General features: G+C 45.0%; 1 long non-coding RNA gene across 4 annotated transcripts in view; it reads right to left on the reverse strand.

Annotated features, from left to right (window-relative positions):
- Nucleotides 1-8,508: 8,508 nt before the first annotated feature.
- The window catches only part of LOC132527796 (uncharacterized), a 48,215-nt gene continuing 30,593 nt past the window's right edge, over nucleotides 8,509-26,130 (reverse strand). The window contains exons 3-5 of one of the 4 annotated variants that reach the window (XR_009543096.1): nucleotides 17,050-17,139; nucleotides 14,181-14,271; nucleotides 10,124-10,276 (exon numbers count right to left, since the gene is read on the reverse strand). This is a non-coding gene — a long non-coding RNA (uncharacterized LOC132527796). Of the gene's footprint in view, nucleotides 10,022-10,123; nucleotides 10,277-14,180; nucleotides 14,272-17,049; nucleotides 17,140-23,558; nucleotides 24,712-26,130 lie in introns of those variants that run through there. The other 3 variants (XR_009543097.1, XR_009543098.1, XR_009543099.1) reach the window with 3 other exon arrangements.

The raw sequence follows: 26,130 nt of genomic DNA on the forward strand, positions 1-26,130 counted from the left end.
ACGCTCTGCACCAACGTGACAGTTAATCCCACCCGCCTTGAGAGAGTCAGGCTTGGGCTTGTCGACTGACAGGTCTCAGTCTACACGGATGTGCCCCTTAAAATACCAAGCACCACTGTGGTCGTGGCCCCTCCACCCAGGTGTGAGGTGGGTGTCGGACACGCTGGCAAAGAAAATCTCTGCACCTACTTTTCCTGGAAACTTTTCACAGGAAAATCTCAATCCACAGGGCAGGAAAACGAGGTGCAGAGAAAAACGTGTCTCTAAGCCCAGCAGTAATTTATTAAAAGGTCGGGGGGATATATAAGCATTTTCCCCCTGAGGCATATGTAGACAAAACTAGAGGAGAATGCAAGTATAAAATATATTACATTTCAAGCCAGTAAGCGCTGGTTCAAAAAGATTTAAAGAGGTGCGGCCGCACAAGTGAGCTTGGGAGCGAGTCTGCCCAGCGCTGCCCCCGAAGCCGGGGAGGACTCGGGAAGGGTCAAGTCCGCGAGCAGGGTTTAGATTAACAAACCCAGTTTGTTTTGGAAGCAAATTTCTTCCAGAATGTCTTAATGGGTTATTACTATTCTACTGATTTTCTCTAACCCCTACTTTTTGCTGGGACTTCAAATTTGCCAACCGTGGCAGTTTTCGGGTCTGTGGTTGATGACCATGAACCCAGCGGGGGGAGCCCCGCTCGGTCTGGCTCCCTGGGACGGGTTTACACACAAAGACAAACTTTTATCCGAAGGGGCTCCTGGACACAGGTCTAGCCCGAGCCACCGTCGCTGTGCAGAGAGCGCGGCAGAGCTTCTCCCAGAATCCTTGAACTTGGACATAAATACATCAAAGGTTGGATGAGATCCTGATAAGCTGTGGGAACAAAACTGGGATTTGTTTACGACACCACCCAACCCAGGGATCTGAGGGGTCTCCTGACCCACGCTGACGGTGCAATGTGCCCCAATCTGCAAACAAGATGGTTTCACTCAGTGAAGGGCATTGGCCTGTGAACACTGCATCAGTTTAAAACAATCTCATCTCAGCCCCCTGCAGGCCCCAGGCATGAAGTCCTCGTAAAGGTTTACAGAGCATGTGGAGCTCTATCGCAAAGACAGGTCGTTGATGGAGACTGTCAGGCGCTTCTCCCTATTTCCTACTTCGAATTTATTATTTTCTCCTTTTAAAATATTTTTTGCAGAGTGTAAAGTTTGGGTCAAGCCAAAACCTCAATCTTTATATTTTATTTCTGAACTTATTATGAGTAGACAGTTGAAAATAAATGTCGGAGCACTTGGTCTCTTTTAACCAAACCAATAACAAAGAATTTAAAATAAACTTTCCGAGACGCTTATCAATTACACGATGTACAAGAATTCCATAAACACATGAAAATCTTACTTTTAAACATGTTATTTACATTATAAAAAAAAATCTTCAATATGTTTTTTCTCAACCTCCAGACAGCTTTTCAGATGAAGTACCTCTAAATTTAAAATTAAAAATGATCCTATTGTTAATCTGAAACAAAATCGCAATAAGTACACTCCAAATATTCTGGAAACATGGGGAAAATAGTATATTTATTGTATTTTTTCAGGCTAACGATCAGACTTCTTGTTTTAAATTGAGTTACTTTACCTAAAAAGGTGTCTGGAGGTTGAGGGGAAACGTATTAAGTATATCCTTTGAAAATGTAACTAATAAACTATTGAAATAAGTTTATCCTCTGTTGCCAGACTTTTCAGACAGGCTGCATATTATTTCGGCTCAAATAGCAGAGCATTTTACATACTAATGAAGTACATATGGGTCGCAAAATTACCGCCCAATAAAAGTTAAAGACATGAATGTACGTATTGATCTATAGAAAGAGGCTGATTAGGCAAGGGACAGGTCACAGAGTCTCTCTGAGCCCTCAACAGAGAAAAGAAGCTTGAACAAAAGCTGGGATGCACACCCCCCGCCCACCCAAGGAACAGAGGTTCTAGCAAGCACACATTTCCTGAAGGCCTGGGTTGCTCAGCCACCCCTCACACAGGCCCCGGCGGCCCACCCAGCCTGTGGCCCACCCATGGGCTGACTTGCCCCACACACCTCCTGGGCCTCTACCCTGTACCAGCGACGCGACCCCTGGGAAGCTCTTTGTGGGGTTTAGGCACAAAGTTCCCAAAGGCACAAGACTCGACACAAGGCAGCTCAACTCACAGCACTGAGGCCCCTGCTCTGAATGCTCCAGGGACGTGTGCCCACGTGGGGCACCCGAAGGAGGAGACTCGGCTCCCAGGTCTTCAGAGGGTGCCTTCCGGGCACTGCTCACTGCCTGGGACCGTCCCTAGGATGCAGGCAGAGGATGCTGTTTTGATGCCTCTGGCCAAGAGGTGGGACCTAAGCACAGCCGCCCGCTCTTCAATTCTAATCCCACATTAGCGTCAGCATCACAAAGCCACTGAGAGTAAAGGCACGTGCGATCTTCATCTCTGATGTGCTGTGTTACACAAATCTGGGCTATTTTATTCGATTAGATTATAAATGGGCAATATTACAATTTGTTAATTGCCAAATGTCAGCTTAATTCGTTTAAGATGATTGCTACTGCAGAGCCTCCCAAGGCACCCCGACCCCATCCATTTTCTCAGCCAGATGCCCCTCCTTCACAGACGTTCTCACGCACGCACAGACATACGTGGGCCCAGCGGGCTGAGGGTCCCGCCCCACTGGCTCTTCGCCTTCAGCATTTCCCAGGACGTGGTCTTCAGCGTCTTCTCTCCCTCAGGCCATCTCCCGAGACCCTCCGTGAACCTCCTGGACTCTCCTCTACATCAGTCTCTCAGTCCTGACCCCCCTTCCAATATTTTAGGGACTCTTGTCACCATAATGTCAGTTTGCAAATATGCAAATTGAGGTCTAAAAGGAGTAACAATCCAAGATTTAAGCATCAGAACCATATGCAAAAGCTCAGCGTAACAGATACACCAGCCGCAGAATCAGGACTGCTGAGAAGCACGCGTGGCCCTCCTGCCTCCCTCCCTCCCAGGCTTGCTCTGAGTATTCCTGCTGGGCTCACCACCCTAACTTTTGAACACAGGTGTAGCCTGGCTGACGGGTGCTTGTGCTCCATAAGGTTTCCAGGCGCTCAGGGTCCCCCTGCCCTGATTCTCTGCTCTACCCAAAGTGCCACCTTCATCCGCCTGATGCTCCCCCACCAAGCGCACACTCCAGCCACGAGGGAGGAGGGGAGAGGAAGGGGGGAGCTGTCCAGCAGGGGCACGGGGCTTCCACGCCTTCCATTCACCCCCCCCCCCGACACACCTCCCCCAGAACTTAGGCATCTGGCCACACCTGGCTGCCAGAGAGGCTGGGATGACGTCTGCACGCGTCTGGCCAGCTATGGACCCAGCTGAAAACCCTACTGCTCTGGGCGGTGAGAAGGTGGATACTGGGAGACAAGCAGGAGGGTCTCCACACCCAAGCTCTTCTTCACGTGCCTCTGCTCAAATTCCACGCTGAATATCTGCGGTCCTGCAACACGGTCCATGATCGGCCAGCCGGGTGCCCCGCAGGGCACCCCTGAGCAGATGCACCTCAGTCAAACTTCCGCCATCAGCTCAGGCTTTCGGGAGCCCCTGAGAACCCCCCACCTCCCTGACTCTCTGTGCCCTCCGTCCCCACCCTGTCCGTAAAGGTCCCCCTTGCCACATCCCATGACGCGCACCCTCCTCTGAACTCCTGCACCTGTCGGGCACCCTTCACCCCATGCTCGGCCCTCAGCACCTGCCGAGCAGCCCCCGGCTCCCGCCCCGCCTGCTCGGGAAAGCTGGACCTCCAGGCCGGTGGTGCTCCCGAAGCAGCCATGGCGGGTGCGCTGCCCCGTCTCCCTCGCTCTGGGTGGACCAGCCTCAGGCTGCATCCCGTTGGAATCCCGGTGGAACTAGCAGGCGCCCACCATGCAGCTGGTCTCATGTGTTCCACGTTTCTGCCCGTGCTTCCTGAGATCACGCTAAATACACCCGTGGTCCTCGAATCCTCATGTCAGCATCTGCTTCTGCGGCCCAAACTGAGACAAGCAGGCCCCGCCTTCCCGCTCTCCCTGGGGTCCCGGTGGCTCACCTGCTTCCTGCACACAGTAGGCACTTAACAGAGGCTGGGCTTTGTCAGAACTGACTGTATCTACCTTTTCCTTCTCTGTCCTAAAGCCAGTGTAGTAACTTGTTAGTTCAAGACCCAGGTTGCTAAGGAGCAGCTGCTGCACACTCAGAAGCCTGTGGTCCCGCCAGGTACCCACCTGTCACTGCCCACGGGGATTCAGCCCAGAAGTACGTTCCCCAGGCTTACAGGGCACAAAGCTATTTGTTTGGGCTTCATCAGCACCACTTCACTGAGCAGCACAAAGGGAGGCTCTACAATGAACCAGCTCTGCACTAAGCCTTGCTTACTTTCTGCCGAATGAACATGCTAATTCGCTGTCGCAAAATCCACGGCTGACACGAAGATCTGTTGTCCACTATCTTCCAAACGTGAGCAAATAAAATGTGTAGCAGATGGCCCCGCAGGACTGAGATCAGCCAGGTCGGCGGTGCACGGGGCTGCTTCTCCCCCTCCGCCCCGGCTCTCTTGGTGCCCCTCACCCTCCGAGGAGGGGGTCCCAGGAGAGATAACCATTTCCATCCGGCACGGCCACCCACAAGCTGCTTGGATTTGCACCCATCACTTTTGCTACCTCCCCAGGTCGTTGATAAAGTCTTTGCGGTTGTGTTTGGGCGTATGTGTAGAAATTTTTCAAGCATTTTGAATTCTGTAAAATCCAGAAGAAGCTGCCCAATCTATTCCCTTCTTGTGTTTTAAACCCATGTACATTTAAAGGGATATTCAATACTTTTGTTTTTGAACTGGTTACCCATATCCCATTAAAGCGTTGTCTTTTAAAAGCTATTTGCTATTCAAGAAGCCTTGGGAGCCCATTAAAAATCCTTTTTAAATCCTTTTTCTCTGAAACAGGAAGTTGCATTTTGCCGAGTAAACACTCTGGCCTGAGTGTGGGGTGCCGGCCCCGCAAGCGGCTGCCCACACTTCACGTGTGTGAATCCCCAGAGGAAATCTCGGTCAAGGCAATTAGCATTAGAAAGCAACAAAATGAAAATCAGAAGCTAAAATACCAGCAAAGAACTCGTTCTTCTTCTGGGGCCAAAACCAGTGATGACCGAAGAAGACGTGTTTCTCGGAACCTCGGGAGCTCCTGGGAGGAGGGTGCCGCGTTTCCTCCCCGGGCTGCTTTGGCTGCACAAATCAGCGCGTGAGTCGGGCGGCGTGTGGCCACGATGGCCATCTGGACGGTCGCACCCTCAACACTCCACTTCACCTTTAACTGGCCCTGCTGGGGAACACGCGCCCCGGGCTAGAGAAAGCAAGGTGAGCCCCCCTTCCTCCTACTGCTTCCTGTTGTGGACGTAAGGAAATGCATGACCACTCTGGGTCAGCTCCCTACAGCTGCCAGAACAAACCGTCACGCACTGGGTAACTTCAAACAGCAGCGGTGTGTTCACTCTCTCCCCCGTGACTCTGGAAGCTGGACTCTCCACCTCTGCGGTCACCCGGGGTCCTCTCTGACACCAGACGTTTAGGACTTAGGGTCCACCCTACTCAAGTGTGACCACACCTTACCTTAACCACTGACACCTGCAAAGACCCTACTTCCAAATAGGATCACGTTCTGAGATCCCAGGTGGACATGACTTTTGGAGGGATGCCTTCGACCCTGAAGAGGCCCCCTGCTGGCCCCGAAATGTACGTTCATCCCACGTGTAAATTACATTCACCCCATCCCAACTTCCCCAAAAGTCTTATCTCAGCATCACCTCTAAGTCCAAAATTTCAAATAAATACCATCTGCTCAAAAAGTCCCAGTCTCACTGTCTAAACCAGATATGGATGAGGCCCCGGGTATGAGCCTTCCTGGGACAAAATACCTCTCCCTCTGGGGACCCGTGAAACTAGAAAACAAGTTAACTGCTTCCAACATGCGAAGGTGGGACAGGCAGGGGATAGGCTTCCTAGTCCTAGATGGGGGACAAAGGGGCCACTTGTCTCAAGCAAGTTCAGAACACAGCAGGGCAAATTCTGCCAGGTTTCAAGGCCCGGGGATAATCCCATGGGTCTCCACGCTTTGACCTCCAGGCCCACGGAGGCCCCAGGAAAAGTCCGATCCGCCCTGCTCTCTGGGCAATGCGTTCCCACCCGTGGAGCCCAGAAGCCTGACACGCTTCCCTCATCTCATCCTGTGTCTGTCCACTCCAGTCCAAGCTGGCAGTGTTCCTGCTGGAATGACGTTCTCATAAATCCAGTTGGTCTTCCATGGATATCACAGGTTCCAATGTCGCCAGATGCAAGGGTCCTCCGTGGGTTTTTCCTGGACCAGCCGATCCCTGTCCCTTACTCCTGCTGCAATGGTTCAGGGACCCACAAGGGTTAAACCTAATCTCTCCACCAAAGCTTATCCAGCCTCACCCTCAGCCCTTTCTCCAGAGCACACCTTGGCATCTTCGGCCATATGGATAGGTTGAGAATTTTCCAAATCATCAAATGCTTGTTCTTTTTGTTTTCCAGTCCCCTCTGCAGTTTATCTCCTTCCTCACGCATTTTACTGTAAACAGCAAGGAGTAACCGGGCCACTCCCTCCGTCACACCTTGCTTGGAAATCTCCCCAGCTAAATAGCCAGGTTCATCACTTTCCACCCAACATAGAACTTAATTCAGCCAAATTCCCTACCATCACATAACAAGGCTCACCTCCAGTGTCCAATAACATTTTTCTCACTTCCTTCTCAAGTCTCACCGGAGGTACCTTTAAGGTTCACATCTCTAGCAACGTTCTGATCATGACAATCTATATTCCCTAAGACAGCAGGAACTTCCACAGTTTTAGATGTTTGTTACAGTAGAACCCCTCTTCCCAGTACCAAAATCTGTATCAGTGAGGGTTCTCTAGAGAAATGGAATCATTCAATAGGAGAGATAGATGGATGACAGATAGATGGGTAGATAGATACATAGATGATAGATAAGATACATAGATTAGATAGATAGGTAGATAGATGATAGATACATAGATTAGTTATAGATAGGTAGGTAGATAGGTAGATAGTAGGTAGATGATAGATAGACAGATAGAACAGTAGGAGAGAAAGAGATTGACTGCGTTGAAGGAACTCGGCTGGTCCAACATGTGTGCGGCTGGCAGGCAGGAGTCAGCGCCATAGTCTTGTGCATAAATTCTCCGGGACACCTCAGTTTTGCTCTTAACAGCCTTTGCCGGATAGGGTGACGCCTACCTACGTTTTCCATTTTACTTTTTAAAGTAAACTGATGGTAGATGTTAACCACATCTACAAAATCTCTTCATGGCATTTAATTAGGTAACTGGGTATGAGCCAAACTGACACATGAAATTAAACATTGCACATTCCCAATGTAATGAGACCCCAAGATTTAAAATCGTTTGTCCATAGTTGAGTGGTCGCTATTTCACTTACTTTAAGGTTCAGTTGGCCTAAGATGAAATTATTATGTGACTTTTAGGGGCAACAGCATCATTTTTTCCAATCAAAGTTCAGAGATAAGGGAAAACTGGCTGACTTGTCTCAGTTCTTACAGCTTAAAGATGTAAATGGATTGAAAATGTGGGAGACAAAGGTATTCCTACCCAACGTGCAAATGTATAACGTTTGTACCGCATCAGAAAAAAGCATGTACATATATCATATGAAAGCACACTTGAATTTTTTTTTTTACTTTTAAAAAGAATCTTTATTTCTCCTGGTTACAAAAATAATACATGTTCACTCTAGATAATTTGTAAAATGCAAAGAAGTAAAGAAAAATCATATAAAATTCCACTTCAGAGGTATCCTCTCAACATTTTAGCGTATTTCCTCAAACATGCTTTGCCATATACACCTACATACATTAACATACACATGTATAATCCAGAAATGTGTGTATACACACACACATGCACACGCACACGGAGATACATATACACACATATATATACATATAAAATTCAAAACATCATGACACTTTATATTTTCACATTTCTGGTTTATAAGTCCCCTTTTCCTCCCCAGTAATTATCTCTATTAATTTGTGGTCAAATTAGATCCTTCAAAAACGTCCAGTGTGTATCAAAACTTACAGCCTAGAACAGATGTTTAGAGACTATGCAATGATAACCTACTTTCCACCCAAAGTGGCAGGATGTCACCGTCTGACCAGCAGATCTAGACACAACTGCAGCAGGTAGTAACCTGAGTATAATGTGGGCACACTTCCTGCACTTCTGACAGCACAAGTTTGATACCAGGATTAAAACACATGCAGGGGGGCTTCCCTAGTAGCGCAGTGGTTGAGAGTCCGCCTGCCGATGCAGGGGACGCGGGTTCGTGCCCCGGTCCGGGAGGATCCCACATGCCGCGGAGCGGCTGGGCCCGTGCATGGCCGCTGAGCCTGCGCGTCCGGAGCAACGGGAGAGGCCACAACAGTGAGAAGCCCGCGTACCGCAAAAACAAAAACAAAAACAAAAACAACAAAAAAAGAAAGCATCTCTTGAGCATCCAAACCAAACGAAGGAGAGACACACATTAGGTGGATCATCTCTAAGAAGAAACTGTCAGGCCGGCCTCAGCTTCTCTCACAGCCACGTGTGACATCAGGAGACAGGTGCCAGTGCCTGTGGTGGCCTCAGTGGCGTGAGAGGAGGTCTGAGAATGTAACTGAAGGAGGCCAACTGAGCTCTCACTCACACAAAAAGGCAACAGCAGAAGTTCACAATAGGCAAGAACTCAGCTCCCATGACCCTTTACTAAAGAAATCAGTAAAGGACGGACTCTGGCCAAAAACTAGCAGTGAACACTGAATCCATCAAACTGCAGGATTAGGATTAAAGGAAATACGGGCTGAATACAGTAAATTTTATAAATCTTCTCAATGTAGAAATAATACCACAAAAGGTGTGAGAAGAAAAAAAGATGAAGGTGCAAAAAAGAATAAATATGCTGATTTCATCCTTGTCTTTTACGCTGGATAGACAGTTATGCCACCTGAAGCTGATGAGTCAAGTAATAAAGGTATATTTAAAGATATAAAATAACACTAAGAAGAATAAAATAAATAAGACTGCATGATGGAGGGGAACGAAAAAAGATGAGAAAGGAAAGTATATTAATTATAATAATGTTCACAGAAGCAAGTCAAAGGATATTGTCTAAAGAAATGTAAAGTAAATTTATAAAGTTAACCATCAGAACAAAATTCAAACCATCCAAGTTATCAGAAGAAATAGTGAAAAAGGAATAAAGAAAATACAAACCATATTATGAAAAAAATTAAAATTTAAATCGAAGGTATAATGTTAAATATTGTGGCACATAGGAATTGGTATAAGGGTCAGGTCAGAAAATGCAAATGGGCAAAACATTCTTAATAACAGAAGCAGATTTAAAGGTTGTACCACATTATGCCATTTGTAATCTAAACATTAAAATAAATGATGGTAAAAGTATATTAGGCAAATACAAACCCCCCCAAAAGTTGTTGATTTAATATGATTTAAGACTGATTTAAGAGCAAAAGTTTTTTTGGTTTTATTTTTTGGCTGTGTTGGGTCTTTGTTTCTGTGTGCGGGCTTTCTCTAGTTGCCGCGAGCGGGGGCTACTCTTCGTTGCGGTGCGTGGGCTTCTCATTGCGGTGGCTTCTCTTGTTGTGGAGCACAGGCTCTAGGTGCGCAGGTTTCAGTAGTTGCAGCACGCAGGCTCAGTAGTTGTGGCACGTGGGCCCTAGAGCACGCGGGCTTCAGTACTTGCAGTGCGCGGGCCCTAGGGCGCACGCGCTTCAGTAGTTGTGGCTCACAGGCTCTAGAGCGCAGTCTCAGTAGTTGTGGCGCACAGGCTTAGTTGCTCCACGGCATGTGGGATCTCCCTGGACCAGGGATCAAACCGTGTCCCCTGCATTGGCAAGCAGATTCTTAACCACTGTGCCACTACGGAAGTCCCAGAGCAAAAGTATTAAGTCAAGTAAAGAAGGTAAATTTATTAAATTCTATAAACCAAATAATACAGTACCTACATTCATAAATCAAATTATATAATTAATATAAGAAGAAATATACAGAGGTACATTACTTTCAGGAAACTTTATTTCACATTGCGTCAACCCAGGACAGATCAAGTGATCAAAAAAGATCTAATTAATATAATGAGATACATATATATGGATGTACATTGAACTCTGTGCCCTAAAGAAAAAAATATATCTTATTTTCACATAAACATGGAACATTCATAAAATTGACCATATAGTAGGTCATAAAAATCGCTCAATAAATTTTAAAAAGTATAACACAGGCTCCATTCTCAGAACAAAAGGAAATAAAACTATACATTAATAATAATACAGGAAACAAAAAATCCGTCACTTGAAAATTTTAGAACTCTCATTTAAACAAAGAATAGCTATAAACTTTTCATGAAACTATAGAAATTACTGTAAGTTTTCATGGAAACACTAAATATCAGACCTTATAAGATACAAGAAAGTACTGCTCAGAGGAAAATATATAGCCCTAAATATATATACCAGAATAAGAAGGATGAAAATCTATAAATTAAGCATCCAATTCAAATATTTAGAAAAAGAACATTATAAGAAACTTAAGGAAAGCAAAGAAAAATTAAAATAAAGGCATTAATGAATAAATTATAAAATTTTCAAACGTTTTTATTTCTTGAAAAATAGATAAGTAAACTGACAGTGGTAAACACTTGTCATGGCTCGTTTAACCCTCTTTGACCCCCTTTCTGTTTGGACAGGATACAAAATAAAGAACAACATTTCCCGTACTCCCCTGAACATGGGAATCTGGTGTATGTAGCAGAGTCCACCAATGAGACACATTTGCATGCGATTTAGAAAGTCTCAGAGGGAACCATAGGTGGAGCCTGTAGGGGGAAAATATCAGGAGTTCAATTTTAGACTGGTTGAGTTTCAATTGTCTTTTAAATGTCAACTGGATGCACTGAATAGGCAACTGGATTTACAAATGTGAATTTGGAAGGGTGCTCAGAGACAGAGGTATACGTTTGGGAGCTGTCAGCACGTAGCTGGTCTTCAAAGTCGAGAGACTAGATGAGATCCCAAGGGAATACATGTGGCTAAACAGAGGAAAGAACGGAAGTCTGAGCCCTGTGGTCTCCAACATTCATTCACTCAGTGATAATAGGTGGAACCAGCAAGGGAGATAGAAAAAGAGTGACCAGTGTGATAGAAGAAAAACTGAGTAAGCGCGACTTCTTGGAAGCCAAGTGTAAATGCACATCGTAGAGGAAGGAGGGATCACCAGCTGATGGATCAAAAAGACGAGGACTGGATTTAGCAAGTGCGGAGGCCATAGCTGACCTTGGAAGGAGTAGTTTCAGTTGAACAGAGACTAGTTAACTTTGCTGTCTGCTCATTACCCATAAAATAAGAATAATAATAGCATCTACTTCAAAGGCAATGTTGTGAAGATTGCATGAATGAGTATGTGTGGAATGGTGCCTAGTACATAATGGCCAGACAACAGATGTTCTTGCCACATAGCATGATTCCATACATGAGAAGGAAAACCAAGCAATAACTCCAAACTGCCGAGCAGATACAAATGTGTGTGCACAGAAGATTATGTGGAGTAATATACATAAACCTACTAACATCACCTCTGAGAATACAAGTATGACTGGGAATGGAGACCAGGGATGACGAAAGAGTAAAATAAATGTTTTATCATATATGGTTCTTTACTAAGTTCTTTGCACTGAGAATGCGTTCATGTATATTATTTGTATGATATTTTCTAATTAAAAATTTATAGAGGGGAGTAGGCTCAACTTGATAAAGATCATCTATAAAAAAATCCACAGCTAGCATCATACATAATGATGAGAAACTAGATGCTTTGCTCCTAAGATTAGGAACAAGCAAGGATTTGCCCTTTTACCACTCTTGTTGAACATTGTATTAGAAGTCCTAGCTAATGCAATAAAATAAGAAAAGGAAATAAAAAGTTTACAAGTTTAGAAGGAAGAAATAAACTATCTTTTTTTGCAGATAATATCATTGTCTATGTAGACAATCCCAAACTAATAAGCATGTATATTAAGGTTGCAGGATACAAGGTTAATACACAAAATTCAATTGCTTTCTCAGATATCAGCAGTAAATAACTGAAATTTGATATTAAAAACACATCATTTAACACCAAAGAATTAAAACTTAGGTATAAACCTAACAAAATATGTACAAAATCTATATAAGGAAAACAACAAAACTGATTAAAGAAATCCAAGATCTAAATAAATGGAGAGATAGTATCTTCATGGACAGGAAGACATACAATTAAGATGTCAGTTCTTCCTAACTTGACCCATAGGTTCAACGCAATCCCAATGTAAATCTCGGCAAGTTATTTTATGGATATTGACAATCTGATTCTAAAGTTTATATGGAGAGACAAAAGGCCCAGAACAGTCAACAAAAGACTGAAGAAGAACAAAGTTGGAGAAGTGGCATTACCCGACTTCAAGACTTTCTACAAAGCTACAGTGATCAGGACAGTGTGGCACTAGTGGAAAAGTAAGACGCATAGATCCGTGGAGCAGCATGGCGAGCCCAGAGACAGACCAGCACAGACGCAGTGAACTGACCTTTGGCGAAGGGGTGAAGGCGACTCAATAAAGGAAGGGCAGTCTTTCTAAAACGTGGTGCTGGAGAAACTGGGACCCACAGGCAAAACACTGAATCCAGACACAGACCTCACACCCTTCATAATAATTAACTCAAAATGGGTCACAGACCTGATGAAAATGCAAAACTATAAAGCTCCCAGTAGATAACATAGGCGAAAATCTAGGAGACTTTGAGTTTGGGTTTGGTGATAACTTTTTAGGTACAACACCAAAAGCAGGATCATGAAAGAAAAAGTTGGTAAGTGGAACTTCATTAAAACTAATAACTTCTGCTTAAGACACTCAGGAGATTGAGAAGACAAAGCATAGACTGGGAGAAAATATTTGTAAAACTCATATCTGATAAAGGACTGGTATACAAAATATACAAATTTCTCTTAAAACTCAATAATAAGAAAACAGGGACTTCCTTGGTGGTCCAGTGGTAGAGAATCCACCTTCCAATACAGGGGACACAGGTTCAATCCCTGGCTGGGGAACTAAGATCCCACTAGCCGCAGGGCAGCTAAGCCCGTGCACCATAACTCCTGAGCCCGTGCGCCTCAACTAGAGAGCCCAAGCACCACAAACTACAGAGCCCACGCATCCTGGAGCCTGTGCACCGCAACAAAAGATCCCGCATGCCTCTATGAAGATCCCGCGTGCCACAACTAAAACCTGACACAGCCAAACAAACAAACAAACAAACAAATAAATAAATAAAAGGCTGTGGATGGCAAGAAAAGAGCTCACATTTTGTCTTGTCGGGGTGAGGTTTCAAAAGGTTGCTTTCTAAATAAACCTCAAAGTAGAAATAGAGATAGAAAATAAAAGATGCACTATTTAAAAAAAAAAATAAGAAGAAAACAAACATCAAACTCATAGAAGCAGAGAGTAGAAGGTGGTTACCATGGGCTGGCTCGCAGGGTGGGCAGGGGGCAGACACTGGTCAAAGGGCACGAAGTTACGGTATGTAGAACAAGTCTAGAGACCAAGTGAACGGCATGACGGCTAAATAATACTGCAGAGAATGCTGGAAATATGCTAAGAGAGTAGATGTTAGGTACGCTCATCACACCAAAGCCATGGGCCATGTGAGGAGGTAATATGTTAGTAGCTGGGCTATAAGAATCATTTCACTCTGTGTACATGTATCAGTCGTGTTGTGCACCTTAGATATATACAATTTTGTCAAAAACTATGTAAATAAATGACAAAAGTAATAGGAAAAAAGGAAACAAACACCCCAATTACAAAATGGGGTCTGAACAGACACCTCACCAAACAAGATGTACAGATGGCAAATAAGCACATGAAAAGATACTCAGCATCACAGGGATTAGGGAATCACACGTTAAAATAACAGTGAGATTCCTCCACACAACTATGAGAGTGTCACACAATTAGAATAGTAACACAGAGATTTCTATCATTTACCTGTGGAATAAACACAGATTTGCACTTTGATTACGTTGTTGCCAGCCAGGGGAGTGAATCTTTTGTCTCCTATGATAGAATCTGAACCAAACTAGAAAACAGACAAACCAACCAGACCACTGACAAGAAGCCAAAGACCCGCGTGAGTACTGATCAGAGGAATAAAATACTTAACACCCCAAACTAACTTTAACTGTCATATTTCCCGTAAATATTATCAATGCCCCATCCCTCAACCAGCACTATCATAGTGAAAACATTGTACAAGTAGAGCTGTTTCCATCTCTTAGAGATTTTTTCTCTCTTCCCCTCTCTCACTGAAAGAATTCAGCTATGGGTCTATTGAAGGCAAGGTTCTCAACTTTGCGCATTCTCTCACCTGGGAGCTCTAAAAATGTCCAGGCCAATGAAATCAGAATCCTTGGACAATTCTGAGTTTAGTTTAAGAGGTAATTCTCTCTAACTGGAAGATGTGTTTCTCCTATTTCATATTTTTGACAAGTAGTCTTTGGCACAATAATAATAAAGGCTAACAACTGCACTGCTCTTACTGTGTAACAGAAGTTACAGTAAAACGTCAACCCCTTCGTCTGTAACTGTGTCCTCAGCTCCTTCGTGCAGAGCCACTTTCTCTTCTGTTTAAGAAAAGTCCACGCACTCGGTTAGACTTAAACTGGAGACAAAATCAAAGCATCACATTTGTCCGCGCTCTACAAGAGGACGAATCTGCATGACTGTTTCTTTTGGTCCCTGTTCACGAAGCCTAAATTATGAAGAACTTAAATGCATGATGCAAATATTTTAAAAATCACCTTTCCTTCTGCCGCAGTGATGGGACACATTTTGCAGCTAATCTGCAGGTTTCTGGTCAGATGTTCCTTCCTCCCTGACAAATTTGCCTCCTGGGTGTAAGCAAGCCCCCGGGGGCAACCTCCCCGGAAACCCCGCGAGCCAGCCCCTCTCCTCAGCTTCATGGCAGTCCGGCCAGACCCATGTGGCTGACACCGGGTTGTCCACTCAGGACCCGGGCACGTGGATGAAGCCTCAAGCTGCACACACCCCAAAGGAGGTAAATAAAGTTCCCGTGCAGCAGCTTTGCTCTTTCCCTCAGCTCCCTTCCCTGAGGACGACCTCAGTTCCCGCCGCCTCTTTCCCTAGAAGACCTGTGACAATTGCTTCCCCCAAATCCACACATGGTGCGCCTACCCTCACTTTGCAGAACCCGCTCAGAGCCTCGTGGTGACAACCCACCCTTCCCCGAGGGGTCTCGCCTCCCAGGACAGGCAGCTGCCGCAGTGCACCTCCGGAAAGACAAGACCCGGGTTTGCTCTCTTAGAAGACATTTTCCCATACAGTGTCTAACTTGTACTTTTTTCAAAAGGGTTTTTATAGAAATCATGTAGCTAGCTACCCATTGCCACTCTGAATCTATAGTTCTGAAGATACAAAAATGAACTGAACTTACCTCCGCTCAGAGATGGAGAAGGCAGGGCAGTGGAAGAACAGGTGGCCTGTCCAATTTCTCAAAGCTTATGGCAAACTGTGGAAGGTCACACTAACCCCTTTGACTTATAGCCCAACTTTCTTACCGCTAAAGAGCGCCTCCCAGTAAGGACAAACTTTCTGCTTGAAGTGGGTCCTTCATCTTTATTTTCTCATCCATAAACTGAAGCTACGCCTTATCCTTGAAAATTCAAGTGGCTTCTGTGAGGACGCATATTATGAACGTGAACATACTGTGTGTTTCTTAGAAGAAAGAGACCTAATCAATACAAGGTGTTGCTCTAACCAAGATCAAGTTTTGGCCTCGGTTACATGTCAGTGGCTGATGTCATGCATTTCGAAGCAAAATGTAGCCCGATACTGTCTGGGTAAACCAGGCATGTAAATTAACTCAGCCGTAAAACTTCCTAAAAATTTTAAAAGAGACGGGCTTTGTCAAGTCATTAAACTTCAGAACAATATAAGTATTTCAGGATGTTGGTGCTACCCACTGCCATCCTGTCCGTTACTGTTGCGGCATTGACAGCGTGGCACAGACCACTGGCTCTTGTGAGAGGTAGATTTGTCCTAATCTGTTCATGAGATCGTTCACACTAACCCCTCTCACAGGGAAAAGAGGGCATGGGAGGTACCAGCTGAGGTGAGGCAGGTGATCCGGCGCCACTTCTGCCCACCCCGCTCCTGGGCGTGGCCTGTCTGGAGGATGCAGCAAACTGAAGCGATCGCCATTCACCCTTTTTCTCTACGACACGCCTGATTTTACTACCAAAGCCATGAAGGCATCGTAACCCATGGAGGGCACTTAGTAAACTGAATGGCATTGAATCATACCCAGAAATCTGCAATTGCTTTCTGTTTTGTTTTGGTTTTTAATACAGAAACACATTTGAAATGTATTTGTCTGGTAGGGATGAGATTGGCATAAAGGTAAACAGCTGGCAGGCTGTTCATAGCAATTAATTTGTGCCGTGGCTTTTCATTCCCAAACTTCAGAAATTAGAGACTGACTGTTCACCAGATGTTGTTAAAAAAAAGATTTTTTTTTTTTTACTAATTAACTACTAAATTACTAAAAGGTACACTCTTGTAAGTCCCCTTTTAGCTGAAAATGTCTGTGTCTTGTTAACTGTTTATTGAATTGAGTAATTATATTGCTTTTGCTGTTAAATGATATTGACATTTTTGAATGAAGGTTTTCGGTCAGGAGAAATGAACATGCCTTCTGGCAGTAACCTAACGTGTGCAGTTGAAACAAACAAACAAAAAGCTTGACTATTTGTGTTATCTCTCCCTTTTCCTTTTCCCCATGTTCTCTGGGTGTGACTCATATCAGAATATACTTAAAGATGAGGACTTTGTCACTTACCATTGAAACGTTCAAAGTAAATCCCTAGGGAGCTGCTGGAGTTGGGGTTGATTTAGCCCTGAAACAGCTGCTTCTCAAACCGTGGGGCAGCTGCTTGATTCATTTCCAATTATTGTGATAGAAAAAGGAAAAAAGGATTTTTAAAATAGACATAATATAATCATCGTTCATTATAACATTGCCAGAAGCTTAATGTTTTGTAAAACATGTTTATTAGGACTCAAGACACCACAGCAAATGACAAAACTAATTTCCAGATGGAATTGTCAGTTTGCTGCAGACTTTTTTCTCTACGCAGAATGTTCTAGTGTAAAAATCTCTCAATTTTGTCTGTTATATGATTGGCCCTCCACAAAGCAGCTGTAATTAGGCCACAGGAAGAGGATCAGTGGCAAGGTCGGGCCCGCTGTGTTCCGACACATTCCTTTCTTCTCTGTCCCGCTTCCCACTGTGTAACAGAGGGTGACCTTAGAACTCCTTATTCATTTAAAGGCACCATTCTGATTTGTGTGGAAGAAAGAAGTTGAATATAGCCCTGAATGTTTCACAAAGAATCTCCAAGGCAGATTTTTTTTCTTTTAGGTCTCCCTGTCAAAAAATAGATTTAGACATCAGAGTAAGTCAAACATAATCAAATGCGAATGTCTAGCACCAGCTGTGTCCACACAGTAAGGCAGCAGTCGACAAACCGACTCCCTTAATCCAAGCCCAAGTCTGAAGGCATTTATTCATCTTAAATATCCAGAATGACTATCAGGAAAGTCTCCAGTTGGCCAGTTTCTCAGCATCCTGTTTGCTTTACTTTACTTTAAAGCACATTCCTGCAGAGCCAAGGCATAACAATGTGACCAAAGATCTGGTCCCCACTCTTCTGCTCATCGGCAGGGCTGCTTATATCAGGTGCTAGGATGGCCCGAACCAAACGGGCGATCCCGATCCTTCAGTCCCAGAACAGGTTCTTGAGCGTCTTGAATATGGTAGGCCTGGAAATGTGAGGAGAACTGCTAAAGGCATTTGAGTCCATCACAAGCAGAGGTGCTGAAAACCATAGGGCCTATCTGGTGAAAAGTGAGTGGGCTGAACTATTCAGAGTAGGAGGTTACTTTCAGTCTTGAAAGATGTGTAGGTGGATGGTGGTGGGTGGATGGTGAGAACATTAAAGAGAACAGGCAGGACAGTTAAATTAGCCCAGCAGGTGAAGTAATTTCCAGAGGTCTGGCCAGCCGGAGCGTAAGTTCTGGGTGTGGGTGGGGACCGGTTCACACCAGCAGGAGTCAGGTAATCGAGTCCCCAGCCATGCTGAGGGCTTTGAATTTAATCCAAGAGGCATCGGTATTTTTGGTGAGTTTGTGTTTCAGAATGATCACCCCCATGACTTAGAGGGTGGGCTGGAGGGACAGTAATATAGGAAAGAAGACATGAAGTGGGAGGAGAAATTCTAAAAAGGTGGAGCAGGCAGGCCTCCTTGTTAGGTGGCACGAGAAAGGTGAGGAAGATGGTTTGGGTCACTGTCTCCATGAAGGTGCTCCTCTTAGATACAAGGGAGAAGTAGGAGTTTGGTTTGAGACAGGGTAGTCTAGAGAGGTGCTTGTTAAACATTGAAGCTGAGGGAATTCCCTGGCAGTCCTGTGGTTAGGACTCTGCACTTTCACTGTGGAGGACCCGGGTTCAATCCCTGGTTGGGAACTAAGATCCTGGAAGCGGCTCACCGCTGCCAAAAACAAAAAACAAACACATTGTATAGGGCTTCCCTGGAGGCACAGTGGTTAAGAATCCACCTGCCAGTGCAGGGGACACGGGTTCGAGCCCTGGTCCGGGAAGATCCCACATGCCGCGGAGCAACTAAGCCTGTGTGCCACAACTACTGAGCCTGTGCTCTAGAGCCCGTGAGCCACAGCTACTGAAGCCCGCACGCCTAGAGTCCGTGCTCCGCAACAAGAGAAGCCACCGCAATGAGAAGCCCACGCACCGCAACTAGAGAAAGCCGGAGTGCAGCAATGAAGACCCAATGCAGACAAAAATAAATAAATAAATTTATAAAACAAACAAAAAAACATTGTGGCTGAAGCCCCAGTAGATGGGTATGGAATTCGGGAAGGATCACTGGAGCAAATATGTATATATGTGTGTATATGTGTGTGTGTATATATATATATATATATATATATATATATATATATATATACACACACACACATATACACACAATAACTAAAATATATAAATATGTATTATGTATAGAATTATTCTTCTGAGTTAAAAGTAACAGAAGCTTATTTCAGAAAATTTAGGAAAATCAGCAAAGTGTAAAACATAAGATCTGAAATGGGGCTGGATGTATAGACTCAATAGTCAAACGTCCTGAATGACAATTGCCGTCTAGTTCACACGTGAAGCATACATTTTCAAAGGTTTATCATATAATAAAATGCACTTAAAAGTAAAACTAAACTCTTTACAGGATGTAGTTTGACTGTCATGAACAGAAAATGACCTTTAGAAACTGAGCTACCACGAGAAGGAAAAGCTCAGTGTTCACGGCACTAGAATCGAAATAACATTCATATCAACCAAATCCAGTCTTCAGGTCCACGGGAATATCTCTGCAGCTCGCCTGTCTCAGCAGGCCCATTAGAAAACAGTACCCGGAGCCTCATAGCCTTGGGCTCATCCACTGTTAACACAACTACCTGTAAACACCTGCCCCTTTAATTTTCTGTTGCCTATGTATGGAATTCTACGATCTCAAGTAATAATCGCCCCATACATGAGCAAATCCAAACTTCCTTTGAGAAGAAGTTGGCTCTGTCTTTGGTCAACTCTACAGCTAACTTCCGCAACAAGGTGGAACCTCTCTGAGGCAAGAATGAAAGTCAGCGTCTACCATTTCCACAGGCACCTCTCACCTACGTAGAACGTACGCACTCCAGGCTCTTTCCAAACCAGCCCGAATTTTTCTTTTGTGTAGAGGTGTGCCTCACATGAAGTGCACAACTAGATGACTTCTCACATGTACCGTAATAGACCTATGTAATCACCACCAAGATCTTGATAGAGAACCTGTGCACTCAAATGCCCTTCGTTCCCTATTACTGAGGGCTGGGGAGGTAGGATAGGCCAGGAGGTGCTGGAGGGGGGCCAGGGGAACATGGTCTAAGAGACTGTGAGGCCGTGTCTGTGGGGCGACGTGCAGGTGACGTCTGGGGCTTAGAAGGATGAGAAATGGGGCTGAGTCTCAGCAGCAGGGAGTGAACCGGAGCAGGACCCTCAGGACCCTCTGGGGTGTAAGAGCCCCACCCTCATGTCTCTGTCTCATGAACTCAAAGGACTTGCATCAGGTCTCCCCTGAGTCTCAAAATTCTGGCTCAGAAGTTAATGATGAGGAAAATGTGAATGTGTAGAAACAAAGAAGAGCTGCTGGGCTGGAAACTGGTGACAATTTTAATGACAGATCAGCAGAGTCCTATGACCCTTAGCTCCTCCCTGAAGCGCACAGGTAACAATGTCTGATGCTCACCCCTAACTTGTTGTACAGAAACCAGACTCCCACCAGATGGGAACTGCTGACCATAAGCCCGTAGACCCCAGATGGGTTGGGACGAGAAGGTTGACGATGCTGACTTCTGAAATACCACCCTGTCATCTCAGCACCAGCCAAGCAGAATAAGGTCCATGAGCTGGTCCCACTCCCCGAAACCCGCTCCCTCACCCTGTCTTTAAAATCCTTTCTCTGAGAGCCCTCAGGAAGTTCTGGTCTTTTGAGCACGAGCTGCCCATTCTCCTTGCTGGCAACCCTGCAATTAATGCTGGGCTTGCCTTCTCCACAACCCCGTGTCTGTAGAGAAGCTTTGCCAGGTGAGAAGACCCAAGTTCAGTTCAGTAACAAGAGGTCAGGGAGGAAGACAAGTTGCCTAGCTGTCGGGAGGGTGCCCAGGGCGTCAGTTCTGACAGCGTGAAAGTTGGAGAAGTGAACAACGCACCTATGGAAGGAGAGATGCCAGGACAGTCCCCTGCAATGAAAACAGGAGAGATGTAGATAAAGAAAGAGCCTGGGAAAAGAGAAGGGCCAGCCCCCTTTTGGGAGGGTTTGCGGGGGAAGCACGGAGGGAAAGCCAGGCTTCAGATGAAGAAGTAGGAAAAACGTTGAAAAAATGTTCAGGATATAGAGGAGTTCACTAAAAATTAAATGAGGAATTCACAAGAATAGTCCAACTTATATTTAGATAAGGAATTAATTAGTGAAAGCAAAAGCCCCATGAGCCGTGTTCCAGAAACCAAGCATTTCCCTGCTTCCCCATACTCATGGCGGTTCCTACGCTTTTCTCCTCACCTGGTTTGTACATGCTGATATGGGGTAAATACTTTGTTAGGTCATTTCTTTGCAAATTACAATTTTAAATCAAGAACTTAGCTTGACTGCCCTACATCTTGTCAAACGAATTCTAATTGAAGGCAGCATTAAATGCCCTTCTGCCAGAACTTGGAACACAGTGATAGAATTATGTGAATTGACTCACTTTCCCAGGTTTAAGTCTCCTCCCGTGTAAGAAGCATGTTCTCCAACAGCGAAGCTTTGTAAGCTGGTGACACATTTGAAAACTGCTAGAGTTCTAACATGAAGTGAGTACAGGACTTTCCACTAGAGACTTTCCTAGACTCTCTAATTCGATGCATCAGGAAAACCAAATGATTAGGTATCTTGCTTTGATGCTGTCACTACATCAGTCCTAGAAAGAAACGTATTACTTTTGAAATTATTTGACCTTAGTGGCACTGAAATTCTATTTGCTCTTATTCCCCTTGCCACATTCTAGGATTTTTCTTTACAAACCACTGTTTTCCCTTGCTACAGAATGTTCAGCTGATGTCAGTGCCCTGAAGCTTGCTTTTCCTCCATCGTGAAATTATTGGAGTCACGTAATCCAAAAAGTGTACATCGAATAAAAAGAAGCCAAAGTTATTGCAAGATCATCTTTTAGAACTAGTTATTATTCTTAAAGTGTAAGTCTAATATAAGACCCGGTCGACTGGATGTCTGCAGAAACCAGTCCTAAGGGAGCAGGCGGTATCATGGAAGTGGGAGGGTCTCGGGGGGTGCACGCCTGCCTGCTTGGCAGAGGGCAGGGCCCCTTATCCGCGGACAGAAGCAGGTTCTGAAGCCCGGGGGGCCTTTGGGTCTGCACTCAGTCCTGGTGCCTCGATTCTGGGTCTCAGTGGACTGTACCCTGGGGGAGAGAGAGAAAGCCAGGACCTGCACAGCTGGAAGTTTCGCTGAGAGACTAGAAGAGCGCTGGAGGAGGGGGGTTGCTCTGGTCAGGAGGTTGGGGAGGGGAGAAACACAGGAACAGAGGAGACCCCACTGCATGTGGACACTTGACTCTTACCTTAGTGGTGGGTACCCAGGGACTCACTTTCTTTTTATTCCCCAAATTATACATGCATTCTTTCCATCAGGTTGTTTTAGTTTGATGTGAAAAAACTTTGCTAAAGTCAAATCCATGTCAAAATATCAAGGGCAATTTCAATTTAGAAAATGACCTTTGTTGCCCACAAAAAGCACAGCTAATATGTTAAAATACCTGGGAATATACAGTCACCCCAGAGGACATGCTTTTATAACAGTTTTGCAATAACCCACCTCCTCTGCTTTATCCTGCATTTGGCGAATCAGAGGAATACCAAACCTTGGTTTGTCCAATTAGCTGAAGCTCAACTCTGTCACCAAATCCACTATACTCCTCATTTTGCTGTCAGATTGTAACAGATGACCCTCTGTAATCACCAGCGTTGCTGAGAATGACTTGCAAGTTTTCAAAAATCAAATTCATACACCTCAAACAAAGAATGACCAAAAATAAGGTTTTATTTTAATTTTCCAGTATTTGAAAACAGTCCTAAATAGGAAATGCAAAGCATTTTGAGGACTGGCCACTCACCAGAATATGTGTCCAGCTTCCCAAACGACAACCCTGAAGAGGCCAACATTCACTCAAAAGTCAAAAACTTTGTGTTATGTTTTTAAAGAATCAATTTCCTTAATTCATATTATACCCAAATAATGCTTTATTAATGGAGAGATGTTTCTGACAGCCCACAAACCACTTATAGAAAATACCAGCTGTTGAAATATTAAAGTTAATATTTTCTCCGTTAAGTACTTGAAGAAATCAAGAGATGTTGCGATTTGCAATTTTAATTAGATTGACTTGAAATGTGGCCCTAGGCTTCAGACCTGGCATCCTGAGGACAGCTGTAGGCCAAGAGTAAATGCCCCTCTCTCCCAGCACTGCCTTTAGAGGCAGGACTCCAGGCCGGTCACGTCAGCTGCCTGGTTACACCCCACACGCACAGGGCATTCCTGCCTCAGCACCTCTGCACCTGCTGTTCCTTCCGCAGAAGCATCTCCAGCCAGAAGCCCACGTGGCTTCTGTTCAGGTCTCTGGGTCTTTCCTCAAATGTCATCTTTTTCTGTGAGCCCCCTCCCCCAGCATTCCCTGCCCCTATTCCTTCTTTCTCTTCCTTTTCTTCTTCTTAATTTCAGCTTTATGGACTCAGCTGACAAATAAAATTGTAAGACCTTTAAAGCACTCATCATAGTGATTTAATATATATACGTTGTGAACGGATTTGCCCCGTTGAGTTAATTAACATGTCCGTCACCTCACATACTTACACTCATCTTTTTTTCTTTTCTTCTCCTTCTCCTTCTTCTCCTCCTCCTTCTCCTTCTCCTTCTTCTTTTTCTTGGTGAGACTATTTAGGTGCTACTCTCTCAGCAAATTTCAACTATACATTACGGTTTTGTCACCACGTTTTAACATGAGATCCTCAGACCTTCTCATCTTATGGCTGAAGGGCTGTGCCCTTGTACCCACCCCTCCCTAGCAGTCTCTCCTCAGGGCTGTTAACACTTGCTTTACCTATCTAGGTGCTGCTATGTTGGGTGCATGAATATTTACAAATGTTACATCCTCTTGTTGGATTGACCCTTTATTGTCATATAATAACTTTTTTGTCTCTTCTTACAGTCTTTGGCTTAAAGTCCTCACCCCTTTATTCCTCCACAGTCTTTGTCACATCTATCGTCTTACACACTTTTTAAGTGTTTTTATTGTCTGCGTTCCCCGCTAGAGTGTAAGCCCTGTGGGTGCAGGGATTTTTGTCCTTTTGTTCCTGCTGTGTCCCCAGCACCAGGGGGAGGGCTGAGTACTTAGCAGACGGGCAGGAAATATTCCTGAGTGAATGAATGGAAGGCAGCCACCCACATTCACTTGTTTCAAATAACGACGAGAGGAAGACTCCCACCTACAGACCTTCGGGAGAGGCCGGGTCTTCAGTCACCGAGGTCGGCAGAGTCTCCCGGGGCAGAAATCCTCTGGACTCTGAGCCTCACGGCCAAATCAGGATTGCAGAGCAGGGCACACGCACCAGAGATTTTTCTCTCTTTGCCCACTTTTCGAACCCAATGAACATTATAGAAACATCCTTTATTTCCAGTAGGTTTTGCCATAACTCTCCAAACAATGTTCCAACGCCAGCTCCCCCGGCAGGAGCGCCGTGTGGGGAATGAGCCTGCGGTCAGTCAGCCGCTGCCTTTCTCGGGGACTTTCCACGCCGTGTTTTTCTCCTCATTCTTAAACCTTCCGGATCTGCTCATTTCTCCTGGTGAGAGATTTAATTACTGGTATTTTCAGTGGTGCATGTTCACTACAGGAACGATGAAAGCGGCTAGGATCGGGGCTGAGAGGGCTGAGTCCTGTCACGGTGACCACGAGCCCTGAGTGACGGCGACAGACCCACCAGGGCCGGAGTCCCCACCCCGGGCAGCTCATGCTTGCAAAGCAGCTCAAAGCCCGACAGAGTCAGTCCTTTCCTCACACGCTCAATTGTAAAATCCTAGAGCAATGTCAGCGTGAGAACTAAATGGTAATTTGCATGCGTCTCCTCCATGTACTCCTTCTGGAGAAATAGAGCCGTGTGGGGTGTTTCAGGCTGAAAAGCCTTTCCCTGCGCTCTGGCTTCAGTCCACTTTCCATGGCTGGCTCAACAGGAAAATGAGTAGGAATAGGATAATCAGCACACTGGTTTCTAACTGGTTCCATCTATCTATTAATTCAGCACAATTGACCTAATTTGTAGAGTGAAGTCAGGTGGCATTTGTCCACAGTGGAAACAGAAATATGTCACCAAGTAGCCACTGCTCCATCTTTAAGGCAGACGGAAATTTATTTATTCATCTGCCAGTCTTTTATCGTCACCTGTCCTGGGGAATTCTGAAAGGAGTATAACACGATTTCTCCACCGATTTAATAACGCTGGTCAGTCACTCGAAGTCCAGATGCAAACCTGGCCTTCTACAGAAATCTAGTCATCTACATAGGCAGGTGCAGGTCTTTAACTGGTGGGGATAATTTTATATATGAATCTTATTCATTACTTAGAGTTTACAGAAAATGGAAGAACCTCGTTTTTAGCTAATAATGTGGAATACAGCATACCCAGTGTTGTCCAAACTTTAGGCATTCTCATTCTGCTTTCAGAACTTTTGTCATCTCCAATGTACTTCATTTCTATGACACTCTTTAAATTTCCTGAATAATTTTCTTTACAAACCCACCTTTACCTTCATTCCAAGTAACAGTAGCTACTAGATCATTGGTTTGGTTCATGCTTTCATCTAACAAATATTTATTGAGTGTGTACCTTGTGACACATTTTTGGGAGCTGGAAATATAGCTGTGATGACGGGGGACCAAGACCCCCTCTCGGGGAGGTTACATTCTGAAGGAGGAGAGAGTCAGTAAACAAGTACTTACAGGGTGTTCCAGAAACACCATGTCAGCTGCGTGAGAAAAAGAAAACTAAAGGAAGGTGAGGGGAAAAGAGAAGTGGGGTGAGTGAGCCTCTGACGGGGGGACATCTCAGCGGAGACCTGAGTGCGAGCCCAGGCGGCCTCCGAGTGGGAGACGAGGGAAGATGCTCCCAGGGGACAGCGGAGGTGGGGTCTGGGACAGAGTCGGGGGCAGAGCCTGGGGACCGCGATCAGGGGCCAGGCGGGGGCCTCACAGGCCCCGGGGAGGA

The sequence above is a fragment of the Lagenorhynchus albirostris genome, chromosome 10 (genome assembly GCF_949774975.1).
Source record: "Lagenorhynchus albirostris chromosome 10, mLagAlb1.1, whole genome shotgun sequence".
In the NCBI taxonomy this organism is placed as follows: Eukaryota; Metazoa; Chordata; class Mammalia; order Artiodactyla; family Delphinidae; genus Lagenorhynchus; species Lagenorhynchus albirostris.